Source organism: Aotus nancymaae, unplaced genomic scaffold, assembly GCF_030222135.1.
Source record: "Aotus nancymaae isolate 86718 unplaced genomic scaffold, 86718_ANA_hifiasm-v0.15.2.pri h1tg000077l, whole genome shotgun sequence".
Taxonomy (NCBI): Eukaryota; Metazoa; Chordata; class Mammalia; order Primates; family Aotidae; genus Aotus; species Aotus nancymaae.
Window position 1 is genome coordinate 3,500,320 of NW_026988492.1, and position 18,867 is coordinate 3,519,186.

Sequence of the window (18,867 nt, forward strand, 5' to 3'; positions counted from 1 at the left end):
AACAGGAGTTGTACAGAGGTAATAGTCAAGCTGAGATCTGATTGACAAGAAGTAGACATGTAAACTGCATTTCAGACAGAGGGAATGGCAAGCACAGAAACTCCAGGAAAGGAATAAATTTAATGAGGTTAAGAATAGAAAGAAGGTCAGTGTTGTGATTAATATATAGTAGGCAAGGGGGAGATGTTTTTAGAGGAGGTCAAAGAAGAGGGGTGGTGATTTTGTTTTAAATGCAAAGAAGACAACATAATGGTACATACAAAGCACTATGTTAGGCATACAAACACAAGATATGGCCATTGCCCTTAGGAAAGATAGAATTTTTAACGTCTCTGATAAAAAAATAGGTAATTGACAAATTTTGGATGACAATTGAAAAACCTTAGCCATGCCTGTGTGCAATGATATATAACTCTGATATCATAGCATCCTTTCCGTGTGTGTGTGTATATATGTGTGTGTGTGTGTGTGTGTGTGTGTATATAGTTGGTAAAGGATCAAGGGGGCCTAATAGCACTCCCATACAACTCAGTTCTGTGTCAATTAAGAGACAGACAAGGAGTAACACAGAGATGAAAACACTTTATTACTATTGAAAATATCAATATTGGAGAGCATGGCTCATATCTGCAGATATATTGACTTCTTATTCTTTAAAAACAAGTTTTGGCCAGGCGTGGTAGCTCACGTCTGTAATCCCCAGCACTTTGAGAGGCCAAGGCGAGTGGATCACTTGAGGTCAGGAGTTTAAGACCAGCTTGGCCAACATGGTAAAACCCCGCCTCTACTAAAAACACAAAAATTAGCTGGACATGGTGATAGGAGCCTGTAATCCCAGCTACTTGTGAGACTGAGGCAGAAGAATCACTTAAACCCAGGAGACAGAGGTTGCAGTGTCCAGCCTGGGTGACAGAGAGAGACTCCATCTCAAAAAAAAAAAAAACAAAAAACAAATTTTTTAATTTAGAAATAGGATCTTATTCTGTCACCCAGACTGAAGTGCAGTGATGCATCATAGCCTTGAACTACTGGGGAAAGTGATCCCCCCATTTCAGCCTCCCTTGTAGCTGGGGTTACAGGCACAAGCCACTGTGCCTGGTTTGACTTCTTATTCTTGAAACACCAGAATTACAGACTTGCTTTCCTAGTCACAGTGGAGCTGGAACAGGGCAGACACTGTCTCTGCAAAATTATACAAGAGATTGGAGACAGCAAAATGGAGAGAATAAACTCCAGTCTCTGGAGCCAGACTGACTGGGTTCCAATTTTGGTTCTGTAACTTACCAGTTATGCAATTAAATATCTCTTGTCTCAGTTCCCTTGCTTATAAAATGTGGATACAATTTTTTTTTTTTTTTGAGACAAAGTCTTAGTCACCCAGGCTGGAGTGCAATGGTGCAATGTCATCTTACTGCAACCTTCGCCTACTGGGTTCAAGTGATTCTTGCGTCTCACCCTCCTAAGTAGCTGGGACTACAGGCACAAGCCACCACATTTGCCTAATTTCTTGTATTCTTTTTTTTTGAGATGGAGTTTCGCTCTTGTTACCCAGGCTGGAGTGCAATGGCGCAATCTCGGCTCACCGCAACCTCCGCCTCCTGGGTTCAGGCAATTCTCCTGCCTCAGCCTCCTGAGTAGCTGGGATTACAGGCACGTGCCACCGTGCCCAGCTAATTTTTTGTATTCTTAGTAGAGACAGGGTTTTGCCACATTGACCAGGCTGGTCTCGAACTCCTGAACTCAGGGGATCCACCTGCCTTGGCCTCCCAAAGTGCTGGGATTATAGGCATGAGCCACCGCGCCCAGACAAATGTGGATACTATTAAAAATACTTTGTTGACCAGCCTGGCCAACATGGTGAAAACCCGTCTCTACTAAAAATACAAAAAAAAAAAAAAAAAAAGCCGGGTGTGGTGGTGGGCACCTGTAATCCCAGCTATTCAGGAGGCCGAGGCAGGAAAGAATGGCTTGAACCCAGGAGGTGGAGGTTGCAGTGAGCCGAGATTGTGCCATTGCACTCCAGCCTGAGCGACAAGAGCAAGACTCTGTGTCAAAAAAAAAAAGAAAGAAAGAAAGAAAACCTCACATAAGGGATTATATACCACAATGTGTTGTGCATCTTGTTAGACTCATCTAACTCATTTTTATTTAAAACAGATGATTGTTCTATTCCTTAGATGTATTTGGATTTATTTAATCAGAGGACAATTGTTTAGATGTAAGAATGCAGTTCCATCTATCCTGTGAGCTAGGTATCACACATCAACAACATTTACTGGTGAAATTTTGAATGAAATGCTTCCTTTCCACAAGCCAGTGGTCTGACTAGAAGAGAAAAATAGTTTAGTTGACATTTGGCATGTGGAAGCCACTGGAAAATTATAGATAATGAAGGATGTATTTTTATCATGAAAGGAGAAGACTAATTAAGGACTTCAGTGTAAACTTAGCTTAATGAAGAAGAGTCAGGAATATAAAAATATTAAAGAGCTAAACCATCAAAACTTTTCAGATTAAGATTATTTCATTCTAGTACAATAAAATAACACAAAATGCAAAATTCTTTCAACTTGAAACGTTACCCAACAGGCAGCCATAAGCAGTTCTAAATAGGGAATTCTTGTGATCAGAGGGAGCAGCCTGACATCAGCCAGCAACAATGCAGAAATCTTACAGTAGAAGCGTCACAGAACTTGTTCTTCCCAATGCTGCATGGCAAACATTATTAGAAAATATTCTCAACATTTATTTATTTTTATTCTCAATTTAAGTAAAAAGTTACAACAGTTTTAGAGTGATTTTTAGATATGATTTGAAGTCATTTAAGTCCTAATACATAAATTGGAATTTGAAATAAAAAGTTCGTTTCTCTTTGAAGGTTTATCTTACCTTGAAAAGTAAACATAAACAGCACACTCTAGTTGTACGGTTTGATCACGAAAGATTCTGCTTTTTCTGTTCTACCTCTTGCATTTGCAGTGAAAATCACATTATAAGAAAATATTTGGAAGTACTATCTGATATTTTAAATATTGTTTAAATAATAAGACTAATCAATATACGACTCACAGGTCCAGGGCAACCACAAAGACATTTGTTTAGGCATTTAGTCTATAAAAGAACTAATCGTATAAGTGCTTAAAATAGTTATTCTTAATGTTTTGTGGTTAAGATCCCATTCAAGCCACAACAATACAGATAGGTATGTCAAAGTAAAATTCCATCTAGAATTTTAGGGGTTTCATGGTATCCTGTTCATAGTCATGAGGCAAGAGAACTCTGTCTAAGACATTATGTTGTGGAAATTAATTTGTGTGTTGTGGGGGAGGGAGGCAGGAGGGAGGTGTTCTTACTTACCCCAAATGTCTTTTTTTAGTGAGAGCTATCCTTCCTACTTTCTAATGAATCTGGCCTGAAACGAGCTGTTCCTAACTTAAAATTGCAAATGTTAACTTTTCTCAAGATGCTCCAAAGCAGTTAAATGAGGAAACAAATAGTATTTTTTATAGTCACTGGCTGTAATGCATTGGCAACACAATCATTTCCTGTAGAGAGTGACCCTGGTTCCTAAAAATAACTCCAGTGCTATTCAATTGCTTATATTAGGCATTTTTTAAAATTCTTATGTGGGAAGGCACATTCCCTTCCACAGCTGAAGAAACTCAGTGTTTGAAAAGAGCTGCCTAAAACACTGTTCTTTGTAGGCTGTTAAAAATGTTCAGCATCTGAATGCTGGTAAGGAATGCTCACACCCATTGGAGGGAATGCTGTGTGGACTCGCAAAGGAAAAGATGGGGCCACTATATATGGAGAACAGGAAGCAGAACCAGCTGAGAAAGCCTTACTCATCTGTGACCCACATTCAAAGCCATAGTCGAGCCACTGTTAGCTACCTAGAAGAGGAAAAGATTGAATGGCTAGCCTAAGCTTTAAGGGACATGTTGCAAATCAGGCCAGACTGTTGTGCCATTTTCCACCTTACTTTCAACTAAGCAAAGAAATGAAGCCTCAGTACAGCCTGGTCGATACACTGACACATGCCATACCTAGTCAGTTGCTGGTTGCCTGATAGCAAACTTAATTTTTTACAGTTCCTCTGGCAATACCCTGTTATGAGTACTGAGGAGTGTTCACTAAATTGAAGCCCTCAAGCAAAAAAAAAAAATTGCAAATTCAATACACTTCCAGTTTCTCTGCATTATATGACTATTTGCATGTTATTTATACATTTGGAGACTGAAAAAGGAGGAACTGGCAGGACTGTCTCACCCCTTCTTGTTTTTCAAAATGTCAATAATTCCCAGGGCTGCTTTACACCCATACACACAGATTCACGCATTTTTAGATATGGGTCTCACTGTGTTGTCCAGGCTGGACTACGGTGGCATGATCATAGCTCCTGAACTCAAGTGATGCTACCGCCTCAGCCTCCTAAGCAGCTGGGACTACACATATGCACCACCACACCTGGCTAATTTTATTCTTTATTTTTAAGTTGGGGCCGGTGGCAGGGTTGGGGGTCTCACTACGTTGCTCAGTCTGGTCTTGAACTTCTGGTCTCCAGCAATCTTCTCGCCTCAGCCTCCTGAGTAGCAGATTCGCATTTTAAGAGTGATTTTAGTTACTCAGGTAAAGGAATGGAGTTGTTAATGATTTAGAAGCACTTCTATGTTAGTATTGTAGGATGTTATCAAAGACCTCTATTCCTTCCATCCCTATCCATTTATCTTTTTCTTTTTTTAATGTTTAAATAAGAAGTTACATTCAAAGTAACTGGAAGTGACAGATGAGAAAAATATATCTAGGTTAGTCTATAGAAACAGTCCTTAGAAAATCAGCTGAAGACTACTTTTCTAAGGACTGTTCATTCAATCAATTTGCTCCAAAGCCATCACATATATTTATTATACACTGATATTTGAAATCCAAGTCCCATTGATCAGCCAGGGTATGTCAAGATTTTTTTCTTAATAAAATCTCCCACTAGGGCATTTTCTTCACACAGCAACTGCCTAAATCTTCATACTCACTCCCACGCTGCAACTCACATTTTTCCTTTACTATTATCAATGTTGAAATTAGTTTTCACCTATAAACCTGGAACCTGATTTGCAATATATCCTTACGAATCCTCTTTGAATTTCTAAAATTCTTCTTCTTATTCCTTATTGTCTGGATACTCTTATTTATAGAGTGATCATATAATGTATTGTCTATACTAGAACATACTTTGGAGAGTGAAAAGGGGTGGGCATCCAGTAACATCTTTCTTGCTGAGCAACTTTGAAATTTTACTTTGGAAGATGGTAGATGAATAAAGATACATTCTGAAGAGCATATAGTAGTATCACCAGTGACAAAACTAAAGGAAACACCAACTTTAATTATTTGTTATAATAATGACTTAAGAGATAGAAGAAGACAATTGATAATAATTGGGAGACAGTGTAGGTAAAGCATGAATTTGTCTTGAATTCAACATACTAATGATGTTCTATTAGGTTGGTGCATGCAGCCATCTGGTCAACCTTAGACATGGGAAGGCAAGAGCCCTCTGGTTGACCTCAGACATGGAAAGGGGAGAACTACCTGGTCAACCTTACACATGGGAAGGGAAGAGACATCTGGTAGACCTTGCACCAACCCAACATCATGATACGATCTAGCAATGTGGCTTGCACTATTGCTACTTACCAGGATTTCCTGTTTAGCACATATGCTGCCCAACCTTTGCTTAGAGTATTCATAAATTTCATAGTTAACTCACTGTCCACCCATTATTCAAAGGAAATCACAAGTAGACTCATATTCTTGACCAATCACTACTTTTCTTAGAGAACAAAATTTCTTTTTCCTCAAAATTCATGACTTCTGTACACAAATTGCTACCTCACACGTCAGTTTAGTCAGGTGCTCTAGTGCTTGACAGTGGTATTAAAAAGATCAGCAAATTGCCCTTGAGGAACTAATTTAGAGTTGTGCATATGTAAACCTCTTAATGTTCTTGCAGTAAAGATTAGCCAGTGCCTCCTCTAGTCACACACAGGTGAAACAATTCCGGGAAATGTAGTACAAATCAGGCATGGACCAATTATGCTTTGGAACTATACAGTTTTCTGTGCTGAGACTGGGCCAATTCTGATGAATTCTGAACAATGGTAAAACCAATACCTTTAAAATTCAAGAATGTTGAGTTCGAATGGCAGTTTGACCATTGATATATTAATATAGGAACATCATTTAGTCTCTTAAGCTTGAACATCCATTAAGTGGGAAAAATAGTGCTCATTTTCTAGAGGTCTTCAGAGATTGGCTAACCAACAGATTTTGCTGGTAAGTAATGTGCAGATTTTCTAGAAAGATGTTATTGCTTTATTTTCTCTTATATTTTAGATTAGCAGCAGCCAAATGGGTGTCCCAGCCCCTAATCTCCTACAAGAGAAACACTACTTCTCAGTTTAATAAATCTGATAATTTTTGAGCTCTTTTTCTAACAGGGTGCTGCAGCTCACCAAGTAAAGCCCACAACATTTTCTGCTACCATGATAGCAGCTTGCCAGCAGCATACACTGAATTATGGGGTTTCAGTATGATGTTGGCTGGTACGGACTTCAATCATCGAATCGACATGTGCCCAGCCATTCTCATAATGAGTTTCCTTCTCTTTCAAACGTTCTGTTTCCAGCCCTCATCTCCAAGTGTTTTTTTTTTTTTTTTAAAAAGGAGAAACAGAAACTGTACTCCTCAGGATGAAACTTTTCCTTCTCATCCCTGTTCCCCATAAATGGACTTTCAGATAAACCTATCGAAAGCAGCCCCCAACTCACCAGCTTTTCTAAAACGTTCCCCATCCCCACCCTTCGTGGCACCCATGGGCTTCCCCAAGTCTTCACCTTTCTCTTAGACACACGCAAGCACATTCTCACCCCAGGAAAGCAGTCCTGGCTTGGCCAGTTCCCTTCCGGAAGGAGCACGTTGTTTTTGCCCCCATGGAGCCCTGCAGGGTCGGGGACTCAGGTCCCGATTTGCCTTGGGACTGAAGGGGGGGCTTCCTGGGTGCAGCATCTCACAGGCTCAAAACGAGACATCAGTGGACAAACGACAAGGGAGGTCGGACGCGCGGCTCTAAGGAAGCGGAACCAAAGAACACGGGCCCAGGAGGCGACGCCAGGAACGCGAGGGGCTCTAAGGCGCACCCGACCCCTCCCGCCCTTCGCAGAGGAGGAAACTGAGGCGCGGGACGGCCTATGCGGAGTCTCTGCCCCGCCCTCCACGGCCTCCCCCAAGGCGCGCTCCCGCGCGAGCCGGTTCCTTTGTCCCGGCAGCGCTTCCTGCCTCCTCCTCGCCCCGGGCCCGGCTGACGCGGCGGGAGAGGAATGCGTTTCCGGAGGGAGCAGGCGGCGGCTGCGGCCTCTGGAGCGGGATCCGACGCGCAGAGGAGGCGGGGCCGCGGCTGGTTTCCTGCCGGGGGGCGGCTCAGGGCCACCGAGTCCCCTCCTCCCGCCCCTGAGGGGGAGGAGCCGCCGCCGCCCGCCGCGCCCGTGACCTGGGAGGCCCCGCCAGCCCGCGGGAGAGGCCGAGCGGGAGCCGCGGAGCAGCAGGCCCGAACCCACCGCGCCGGGGCCCGGACGCCGCGCGGAGAAGGTAGGGGCCGGGGGCCTCGGTTACGGGCCGCGGCCTCAGGGCTCCGGTGCGCGGCCGCATTTCGGGCCGCCTGCTGGGCCGTGCCGGGACCTTTGTGCCTGGCGTGGGGGCGGGGGCGGGGGCGGCCGCCGGCGGGTGGGGGCTGGGGCGGGATTCCAGGCTACCCCGGGAGGAAGTCCGCGCGCTGCCGCCCGCCTGGCTCTTCCACCCGCCTCGAGTCGCGGGCGCTGGCAGTCCCCGGGCGCGGAGCCTACCCGGCCGCGTTCCGAGCGCGGGGGTCGCTGGCTTGGGCGCTGTCACGTCGGGGCTGCGGGAGCTGCGGGAGCTGCGGGGGAGCGGGCCCGAGCGGCCCCTGACACCTGCGGTCTCCCGCCTGGCTCGGGGAGCGCAGGTGGAGCTAGCGAGGTCTCCTGGGGCTCGGCGTTTGGGGCTCGGCGCGTCCCTGGACGGGTCCTGTGCCTTCGTCTCCCGCTCCCTCGCTGGCTGCCGTCCTTGGAGCAGCGACGAGCCGTTTGTCCGCGCCCGCGGCGGGCACTGGTCTGGTCTCCTCCCGCTGCCAGGAGGCAGCCCTGGGGCCAGCACCGCGGGCGGGGGAGGCGGGAGCCGGGTCAGAAACTGGTCTCGCGGAGCCCCTGGGGGCCAGAGGCGCGGTGCCGGCAGTGCCGTCCACCTCCCCGTGTTTATAAACGCGAGTATCTGGCAGTCAGAGTCGCCAGTCTCTGCCGGGCACCGCGGGACCAGGACGCAGGGCCACGGTCACCCCGCGCTCAGACCCTGTCCGCGAGCCTGAGAGCCCGGCCTGTGTCTAGTATCATTTTACCTTGTGCCATTTCTTAGGCTTCATAAATTGGTTTTATGAGGCTCCTACTCTAAGCAGCTTTTATTTCATGAAATTAGTGGTTTTGAGGCAAAAACTTTGCACACATTTGTATGATTAGTAAGTTGCACTCTCTAAGCTTCCGTTTCCTTGTCTGTGAAATAGGAACAATAATATCTACACTAATTATTCATTTTTATAATAATGACAGTGAGGGCCAAGTTTAGCTCTAGGAATTTTACATGTATTATCTCATTTAATTCTGGAACCGCTCTAATGAGGTCGGTACTGTTTATATTCCCATTTTCTGAGTGAGAAACGGAAGCACAGGGAGCAAAAATAAGTTGCCTTTGGACATCAGGAGCTCCTGGAGAAGGCATGGGGTCTAGCTCCAGAGCCCACGTTTAAACCACAAGTAACCTTCCTAATGATAGTCTAGTTGTGAAAATCAAATGCAAAATGTAAGACACTTAGAGTAGATGAATATTGACTCCTTTTCAGCCCTTCTTTTGTAGTAAAAAGATGTTAAAAATATCTCGGAAGGTAATTGGTAACATCATTAATAATTTCTTTGGGCCAACATGCCACATGGATAACTTAGGTGGCGAGAATTACTAGGTTATTTTGTTTTGTTTTGAGACAGGGTCTCTGTCGCCCAGGCTGGAGTGCAGAGGTGCCATCTCAGCTCACCGCAGCCTCAACCTCCCAGGCTTAAGTTATTGTCCCACCTCAGCCTCCTGAGTAGCTGGGACTACAGGTGCCTGCACACTTTTTAAATTTTTTGTAGAAACAAGATCTCACTATGCTGCCCAGGCTGGCCCCAAACTCAAGCAGTCCTCTCTCCTCGAGCTCCCAAAGTGCTGGGATTACAGGTGTGAGTCCCTAAGCCTGACTCTTAGGTTCTTATTTTTTTCTATTGTAGTTTTGATGGTACAAAAATAACATGCTAGAGGAATTTAGGTTAGACATCTTTCTTAAACCAGGTATGCCCTTAAAAATACGCTATGTAATAGACCACTTTCAGAAATGATTAAGAACTTTAGTTGGCAGTTAACTGTTCATTTGTGGACACCAAGGCCCAGAGGGGTCAGGACTTAGAGTCTCACTGTAATTCTCATATTTTTAAATAATGTTGGCTCATTGATTAATATTACATAAATGATTGAAGATGGTGAAGTGTTAAATAAAAAACAGTTTGGTGTTTTCATACAGGCATTTGGGGAGAAAGCCATTTTACTTATCCAAAAATTGAGTGTGAAGGTGGAAGATGTTATTAGAATGCTGGTTAAAAGGACAAAGAATATGGTTAATACTTTAGTTCTGTAAACAGAAAGCAAATAGACTGTTTAATGCATCTATGTTGACTTCAGACCTAGACCTACAATTTTAAGTGTTTGTAATTTTTTTTTTTTTTTAACAATGTGAAGGTCTATATTAAAGTTATTTTTTGATACCCTCAACATTCTCTCCATGGAAAGTAATGAATCAACAATTCTGAAACCCACTGGATTGAGTAATTTTAACAATTAGGCAGCTTTCTTCTTAGCTTTCTGGTCAGTATAATTTAAAGCAGCCCCAAATTACCATACGAATGAAAATGTAATTTTACGTTGGTGTTCACTTCCTAACTCTGGGAGTGACAGTGGGGACATCTGGTCACGTTTTGCGGTCAAACAACATGGTGCCAGTTTTCCTAAGAGTGCTTGCCACCGATTGTAATGTCTTTGTTGTTTGGCTTCTTGATAAGTAAGTTGTGGCTTATAGCGGAGAGTAGTATAATGTTCTATCTGGAAAAAATATTAATATTCTGTAGGTGCTCTGGTTTGCTTTTAACTATGTTGCTAGTGTGATAAGCTGAAACATCTTGTAACTGGTAAAAGTTTCAGAGAACTTTTGAGTTCCAAGGATGTAACTTTCTGAATGTGAACAAGCTGCATATATCTGAAAGGATTCATTTGGACTTCTGTTAGATTTTAGCAGATTTCCTCACTCTACGAGAGAGTTAGGATCTGTTCCATTGTGGGGGGAATCCTGGAGGATTATGTCGGGTAAACATCTGTATTGTATTAGTGTTTACTCTGACTTGGTTTTAGATTCTGAGAGTTTGGCTGGTTGTTTCAGAGGTGGGAGGTATGGAGTAGAGAGGTTAAGATACAGAAAGGTACATTCGTCTTCTGGATGCTGAAGAATTATGCTAGGGGTGTCTATAGCTGTGGAAAACTGAAAGAATATTATGGTATGTACCCAGGTTAAAGGGGGTACAGTCCTTAAAAGTCAGAATATTAGCAGCCTTCAAATACATCTGTTAGTAGGTGAAAGAAATGTTTCTTTCAGGAGCTATGTACAAAAGGAGCCAAACTATACTTTGTAAATTTGTTACTGTTTTAAAAGTGGCTGTGAGTTTTTAGAGGTCAGCTAACTTTAAACTTGCTGTTTGGTTTGTGGCTTTAGAAGATAGAGTTAACTGTATTTAGCAATATGTTTAAGCATGTGTATATCACCTCATGAAATGTATGTATGAGAAAAGAAGCTGCCTCAGATACAGATACATAAGTATATAAACACATATATACACATGCATATATATGTATATATTTCTTATAGGACCAATCTCATTACATATAATTTCAAAGCGCAGATTCCTAATTCCCAGGGATGCGTAAAAAGGCTCACTGAAGTATAGGAAGAAAATCTTAGGTTTACTATTATGTTTGTTAATCTCATCACTTTAAAGTTTAAAATTTTGATTATGATTTATATCTTACTATATTGCTGTAGAAGTACATGTATTTGAATTTTTAAATTGCGTATATTTTGGGTACATGTATGCTGAGAATTTTTTTAGTGATAAAGGTGAATCGTCAGAAAGCTTTGCAGATCCCTAGTATGGAGGATGGTTTGGGTGGGGGTTTAAGAGCTACCGTATTTAGGAGAGAGAATTGACAAGGCTTGATAAGAGAAATGAAAGAAACCCACTGTGACCCTGGTTTCTGGCTAGGAGGTGCTGTTCACTGAGGTCAGAGGGTGACTAAGCTGGGGGTGCTGGTTGGCTAAAGGGAGGGGAAATGATGACCTTATGAGGCCGAGTTTATTTTAAGGTGACCATGGGACATAGGTGGAGATGTCTAAAGTGCAGTTGAATACACATATTGAGAGCTAAAAAAAAAAAGTCTGATTGGGAAATTTCAATTTGGGAATTCTTAAGTCTGTTAAATGCTGGTTGAAGCTATAGGCTGTGCATGCAAACACCAAAGGAGGATGTGGAATGAAAAACAGGCTGAGGGTGGACCTGGGAACACTTAACAGTCAAGGGTGGGTAGAGGAAGAGGACTCCAGAAAAGCATTTACCTTCCCCAGTTTCTTCTCTGAACTTCTAATGCCTTTGAGTGACATTTTTGTGAAAGACATAGGTATATCTGGGGTTTTCCAGTGACTGGCATGTTTGTGGTTGCCTGATGAAAGAAGCAGTTTGATGTAGTAAAGGCTTCTTGATTGGGAGGCAGGAAACCTGGGTGTGACTTTTGAGTACTATACTTCCAGGGCGTCGGTTTCGACATCTACCCTATAAAGCAGTCTGCATGTTCCCTCATTCTCTTGTTCCAGGAGTTGGAGGATAGCTGCTGCCTGATGTAAGTACTGTAGAGTGCAGTTCTCGTTCTCCATGAGCAACCTTTTTTTTTTTTTGGTATCACCAGAGAGAGTAGGCGCTGTGCCACTGTGCCACTTACTCCTTTAAGGATACCTGCCAATGCTGACCAGCAGCATCTGTCACTTTCAGCTCTGCATCATGATGTAGCTCAGCTGTACATTACATTTTATTCTGTCGGTACATTGAGTACCAGTAACTTGAAAAATGCTTTACTCACTGGGCATGAATCAAGAAGTTGGCATGCTCTTTGATGTTGAGTGTATTGTCTAGTTGGGACAAGTTGTGTTCAGTTCAGGAAAACATAAATACCAAAGAGTGTTGTATACAGTGTACTGCACCAGATAATATTCCCTAACAGTATTTGAGAAAAATATCAGCATTGGCTTATTTGGTTTTGGAATACGTTGTGTAGGAGATGAAGCCTGAGCTTGGAATGGTATGAGCGAAGGTTGAATGACAGATGGATGCCACATTCAAGGGACAGTATAGGAAGAATCCAGTCTAATTTCGCAGATAGTACTTGGCCACATAATATCATATATATCAAAAGATTATATGAAGGCTATATCAAATGAAGGCCTGGATTCTTGCCCTCCAACACTAGCCTAATGAGAGACACAGACATGAATACAATTAGTTATAATAGAAGTTTGAATAGAAATAACCCTGTATTATTGAGCATCACTGAAGGTTTGTCATTTGCCCTGCTGGGCACTCTCAAGGCTGTTTTGGAACCACAGAGGAGGAGTTAATTAAGTTAATTGTGGTTGATGAGGAGATGAAGAGGCAATAAAGCAAAAAGGTAGAAGAAAAACAGCATTTTGTTTTGTGTAGGGAGTATAATTTCAGTGGAGTGATGAGGAAAATATTTATATGTAAAAGTTAGACATGTTCCATTTGTTTGAAGTATGGAAATGACATTTTCCTGTATAAATGTTTATTGAATGAAAATGTAAATAACTGAAGCTTTTATAATCTATGAAATTAGGAATAGTAGATGATTAGTTCTTCTTCTGTGTACGGTATTTTATGGTTTATGTATGATTTTCTTCATATTATGATTTCAGTGCTTCTTAAATGGGGTGGTCTGGGGTTATATTTGATTATTGGAGGAGGAAATTGGAGTTTGAAAAAGCACATTTAGTAGTATAACAGGAAACTGTAACAAAAAAGTACAATAGGGAATAAGGTTTATGCTTATTAAAGAAGCATAGATTAAAAAGATTGAGAAACATTTATTAAAGAGTCACAAGTCACTGGGGTTCTTGTTTTAGAAGGCCATGATTAGTTAATGAGTTGGAGAACAAAAAGCAAATTTAGTAATCAAGTAAATTATGAGCTGTTGAGCTTTCATATTCATGGTCATATTTTATCTTTCCAACAATCCTATAGTAGATATTATTCACAGCTTACTGATGAGTAAAATGAGAAACTATTTTCCTCCTATGTTCATCATGGTTTTAAAACATTTATCATATATTTAAAATACTGTATGCACTCCACCACAGACAGGACGGAGAAGATGATGTGACAAAAGATGTGGTCACCCAAGTACCGTGGCTTACGCCTGTAATCTCAGCAGTTTGGGAGGCAGAGGTGGGTGGATCACCTGAGGTCAGGGGTTTGAGACCAGCCTGGCCCACATGTTGAAACCCCATCTCTAATAAACACAGAGTAGTCAGGCATGATGGTGGGCGCCTGTAATTCCAGCTCGGGGGGCTGAGGCAGGAAAATCGTTTGAACCTGGGAGGTGGAGGTTACAGTGAGCTGAGGTTGCACCACTGCTCCAGCCTGGGCGACAAAGCAAGACTCCATCGCAAAAAAAAAAAAAAAAAAAAAAAAATGTGGTCAAAATTAGTTTAATCAAGGAAGCATTTTGGAATGATCTGCTTAAAAAGTGGATATAATTATGCAGTTTGAGAACATAATTATCCTTAATTGAAATTATGGGGAACAAGCCTTGCAATAAGGTGCTTATTGTTACCATTGATCGGGATGGTTAACTGTTTTTTTTTTGAGATGGAGTCACACTCTGTTCCCCGGGCTGGAGTACAGTGGCACGATCTTCGCTCACTGCAACCTCCACCTCCCTGGTTCGAGCGATTCTTCTGCCTCAGCCTCTTGAGTAGCTGGGACTACAGCTAGGCATGTGCCACCACACCCAGCTAATTTTTATTTTTAGTAGAGATAGGGTTTCACCATGTTGGTCAGGCTGGTCTTGAACTCCTGACATCAGGTAATCTGCCCGCCTCGGCCTCCCAAAGGGCTGAGATTGCAGGGGTGAGCCGCTGCACCCATCCAGGATGGTTATCTTCTTTTGCTAGCTCCACTCACAGTTATCTTTGTCAGCTTACCCCAAAGTAAACTTTCTCAACCAAAAACCATTCCCAACTTTCCTCCTCACAGGGAAAGGCAAAAAAATTTGTCGTGGACATAGAGAGTGGAAAGAAGGAACAGCTTACTAGGCTGCTTTGAAAAATAGTCAATTGCTAGGTAATAATGTCTTACCTTTTTGAGTGGAAGGAAGAGCTGGGAAGAATTAAGTTCAGGCAGGTTTTTAGCTTATTTTGGATCAGCCCTTCATATTATGGATTAATAGCTTTGTTTAAAGGCTATTTTTCTGCTTTTATTTTAAGTTCATCCTCTGAAGCCTTGTTAATTTTGTGCCCTCTTACCTCCATTTGAATTAAATGGTTCATTTTTTTCCCTGTTTCTCACATAAAGCTATTCTTTCTTCAGGGCAGTGGGGGTTGCTGGTGGTGGTGGTGCTGTACCAGTTGTTTATCAGATCACCATTAGATGATCTGATTGGCTTGAATTATTATTTGAATTTTGTGTGATGTTCCTGTTATGTTGATTCTGTTCTTTGTGTTCATGACTTCTGTAGAGGATTCCAGCCTAAATTTTCTTCCTTAGTTCTGTATATACTTTTCCTCAGCTTTTGTGGTCTTACTCTTTGATCACTTCAAGATTTATTTGAGATTTTCTGACTTCCTTCAAGAGCATAATGAGTTCTAGATTTTCTCTTATTTTTAAAGAAGATTCTTCACTGACTTCCTTTCACTTTTTGTTCTGTAGAAGTCTTTCCTAGGTGTTAAGTTCCCAGGCTTTACCTCCCCCATCACCAACATATTTATCTTTTAGGCATTTTGTTTGCCAATGCGCACTATGTCCATTATTTATCTTTCCCTTACACTTGTAAACTGGGTGGTGATAAAGATCTTCCATATTCTAATTTTCCTGGAGAAGGTGGGTAGAGTCACTAGTGATGAATTTTATCTTCAGTCTGTTACTGTATAATTAAAGTATCTAGCCCTGTTGTGAGCTGTTCTCAGATTTCAAATTGTTTTGTGAACCTGTAGCTTTGGTGCAGCCAAACCTTTATTGTTAGAGCCCCTTAGCCTCAGGTTAGTATTATCATTGTGTGAGAAGGGGGTTAATGCTCTTTGAAAAGCTATTTTTCTTCTGGGTGGGAGTAGTGAATTTTAGATGGTTTTCTAATTCAGATTACTTTTGTAATTATCAAGGAGGGGAGAAGAGGACTTCAGATGAGGTGTTAACATCTTTGGGATCCCTTAGCCTCTTCTCTTTCATGTCGTCGTCTTCTTTTTTTTTTTAATTCTTTCTGCTAAGTTTTGTTAATCATTAATGAGGGCTTATTATTAATATTTGGGCCATAAACACCTCTCTAGTCACCAACACACCTCCTCCTGCCAGACAGAAGGAAAAAATTGTTCTTCCTATAAGGGGAAAGGTGCCCTTGTCATGGGAGGAACCCATCTCCATATGTCACCCTCAAATGGTATAGAGTCCAGAAAGATGTCTCAGTTTCTTCCATTCATGTTTTTCCCATCTTTATTACTTTCTATGCTGGATAAGTGGGAAGAACCTCATGTCTTTCAGTTTGGCTCTGTGTTCTTTTTTGGAATATATTGATTTTTAAATACTAAAATTTGTTATTGGTCTATTTATTTTTTCCCCTTTTAAAAACAATAATGATGGTAGAAGAGACGTGGGATGAATCCAACTTTATTATAATTTTTAGGAGACATTTATTATATACCTCTATAGGTGTCAGAATCTTTTCTACTATTAAGGTGAAAAGATTTCAAGTATTTAAATAATGAGACCTTTAAACTTTTCTTACTGTACTCGGGCTTTTGAATCACACTTGGGTTCATATCCCAGCTCTGTCACTTATATATCTGATACATGGTAAGTATGCAATAAATATTTGTTGACTTGAATTTAATTAATTGTATTGAACTAAAATGTGCCCTTGCAGAAAGATTTTTTTTATAGGGAGAAATCTTTTGTGTATATTTTTATTTGAGTTGGCTTTTGGGTGCCTTATTTTTCAACTCTGAAATGAACATAACTTGTTATTTTTTTAAGGTAATTTTTTTTCTAAAGTTTAATTGTTTAACTTCTACAAATATAGTGCATACAGTGTTTCTAAAAGTTGTAAATGCTAAATGAATTATTTGTAACATTGTTAAAAAATTAATAAATAATGAGTGTGTATTTAAAAGTTTGAACAGGATATAAAACCACACTTTTATAGATAAAGATTAGTTTACAGTGAAGATTAAAACAATTATACACTATTTTTGACAGTGGAAACAATTGCACATATTTGGGTTAAGCACTAAAATGAGATTATTTGTGGGTGATGTTTAAGATTATTTATTGTTCAGGGAATGAATTATGACCCCTTAGATAAAATTGTATGTGGTAAAAAATGACCTTAAGGTGAAATTCTTTTATAGGAACAAGACACAAAACCTCTGTCTGTACTTATGAAATATGGCAATTAAAATAACTTTTCTTGGCCTCGATTAAGTTCAGATACCCAAGAAATAAACTCATAGAACATTATAAGCTGTTTCCATTTCTGTGCTCTGAGTCAGTTCTAACACAAGAAGGGCATTCTAATTTTTGTATTTAAAATAGTGATTAGGCTTTCAAAAAATTACAGTTTAATGAAATTAGGCCATAGTTTCTGGATTCAGATGGTCAGGTTTCAATTCCACCTCTGCAACTTTTGATTCCACCATTGCAAGTTGTTTAGTCTCTCTGTGGTTTTATTTCCTTACCTGTAAAACAGAGACACTATACTCTATCTCATAGAGTTACCTGGAAGAGATAGATGCTATTATTTTATCATTATTATTATTATATCCTTCAATATCCATTTGAAGGTGCTGAAATAAAAGTCTGATTTTTTAAAATTCTAAATGAAATAACTTTTTGTTATGAATTACTTTAAATCATCCAAACTTAGTGTATTATACTCTTCTTGCCTGTGCCTAGTCTGGCCCTCTCAATTGAGAAATCAATCTTTTTTTTTTTTCCAGTAATCCACAGTGAGCAGTAGTCCCTGAATGAAATCATGTTGGTAGTTATGTTTAATTAATAAAACACAGAATTCGTATTCTAGTCCTTTCAGGGCGGTTTCCTTCCTTGTGATACAAGAACCTTGTCTTAGTCTTTGTGCTGTTATAACAGAATGCCACAGAGTGGGTAATTTATGTCATGGTTCTGGGGGCTGGGAAGTGTATTATCCGGTGTCTTCTTGCTGCATCATCCCATGGTAGAAGGTGGAAGGGCAAGAGAGTGAGAGAAGGGAAGAAGGCCAAACCCGGTCTTTAATCAGGCACCCATTCCCCACTCCTATGGTAATAGCATTAATCTATTCATGTGGGCAGAGCCCTCATGACCTAATGACCTCTTAAAAGTCCCACCTGTCGTCACTGTTGCTTTGGGGATTAAGTTTCCAACACGTGAACCTTGGGGGGGATACCTTCAAACCACAGCAAACCTCAAAGGTTCCTCCCTATTTCTATTTGTATTAGGTATGTTATTCCCTACCCCTAGTGCTTTTTTTTTTAAGGGTCTCTGTGGTATTAGTGTTTAGAATATTTGTATTTTGTCTGCTACGTTAATATAGAACATTTGAGGTTTTGCTGCTTTTGTTATTTTACAAACACATTTGACAGGAATCTGATTGTTAAAAAGCATATTAAACAGAATTCTACTTGGATGTGGAATCTATAATTCCTTTAAAAAAAACCTTGGTTCATCTTGAAAGATTAATGAATTTTTGAAATATCTGCAGAAAAGGAAAATAAATTGTTTCCCCCGCAAAATACATAACAACCATTTACTGGCACTTGTATTTTAAGTACCTGGAAAAAAACAAGACCAGACAGATTTTTTTTTTCTTTGAGATGAAGTCTTCCTCGCAAGTTGGAGTGCAGTGGTACAATCTGGGCTCACTGCAGCCTCTACCTCCTGGTTCAAGTGATTCTCCTGCCTTAGCCTCCCGAGTAGCTGGGACTACAGGCACCTGCCACCATACCTGGCTAATTTTTGTATTTTTATTAGAGATGGAGTTCACCATATTGGCCAGGATGGTTTTGGACTCCTGACCTTATGTACCACCCACCTTGGCCTCCCAAAGTGCTGGGATTATAGGCATGAGCCACTGTGCCCGGCCCAGGACAGATTATTAAAGGCAATTGATAACAGCTTGTACAAGGGCTTGTTTCATTTGATTTAGCACCAAATAAAGTAAGATTAAATATGCCGTGGAAGATAGAGTTGGATTTTTCCTCCTTCTCTCATATGTTCCTCTTCTCCTACCAGGTCACAGTACATCAACAGCCATCCTTGTTGCCCCACTGAGGAATCACTTTAGATTCCAGTTTTTAAATGGCTGCACATATGACACCAGTAGAGTTCTTTCCCCTTAATA

General features: G+C 41.0%; 1 protein-coding gene across 4 annotated transcripts in view; it reads left to right on the plus strand.

The window, feature by feature from the left end:
* The window catches only part of ITGB1 (integrin subunit beta 1), a 139,689-nt gene that overhangs the window by 83,156 nt on the left and 37,666 nt on the right, over positions 1 to 18,867 (plus strand). The window contains exon 1 of one of the 4 annotated variants that reach the window (XM_021665195.2): positions 7,559 to 7,644. The exons of 2 other annotated variants lie outside the window; for them this stretch is intronic. The gene's annotated coding sequence lies outside the window, so the exon portion shown is untranslated. Of the gene's footprint in view, positions 1 to 7,558; positions 7,645 to 18,867 lie in introns of those variants that run through there. One more of the 4 variants, XM_021665194.2, reaches the window with a different exon arrangement.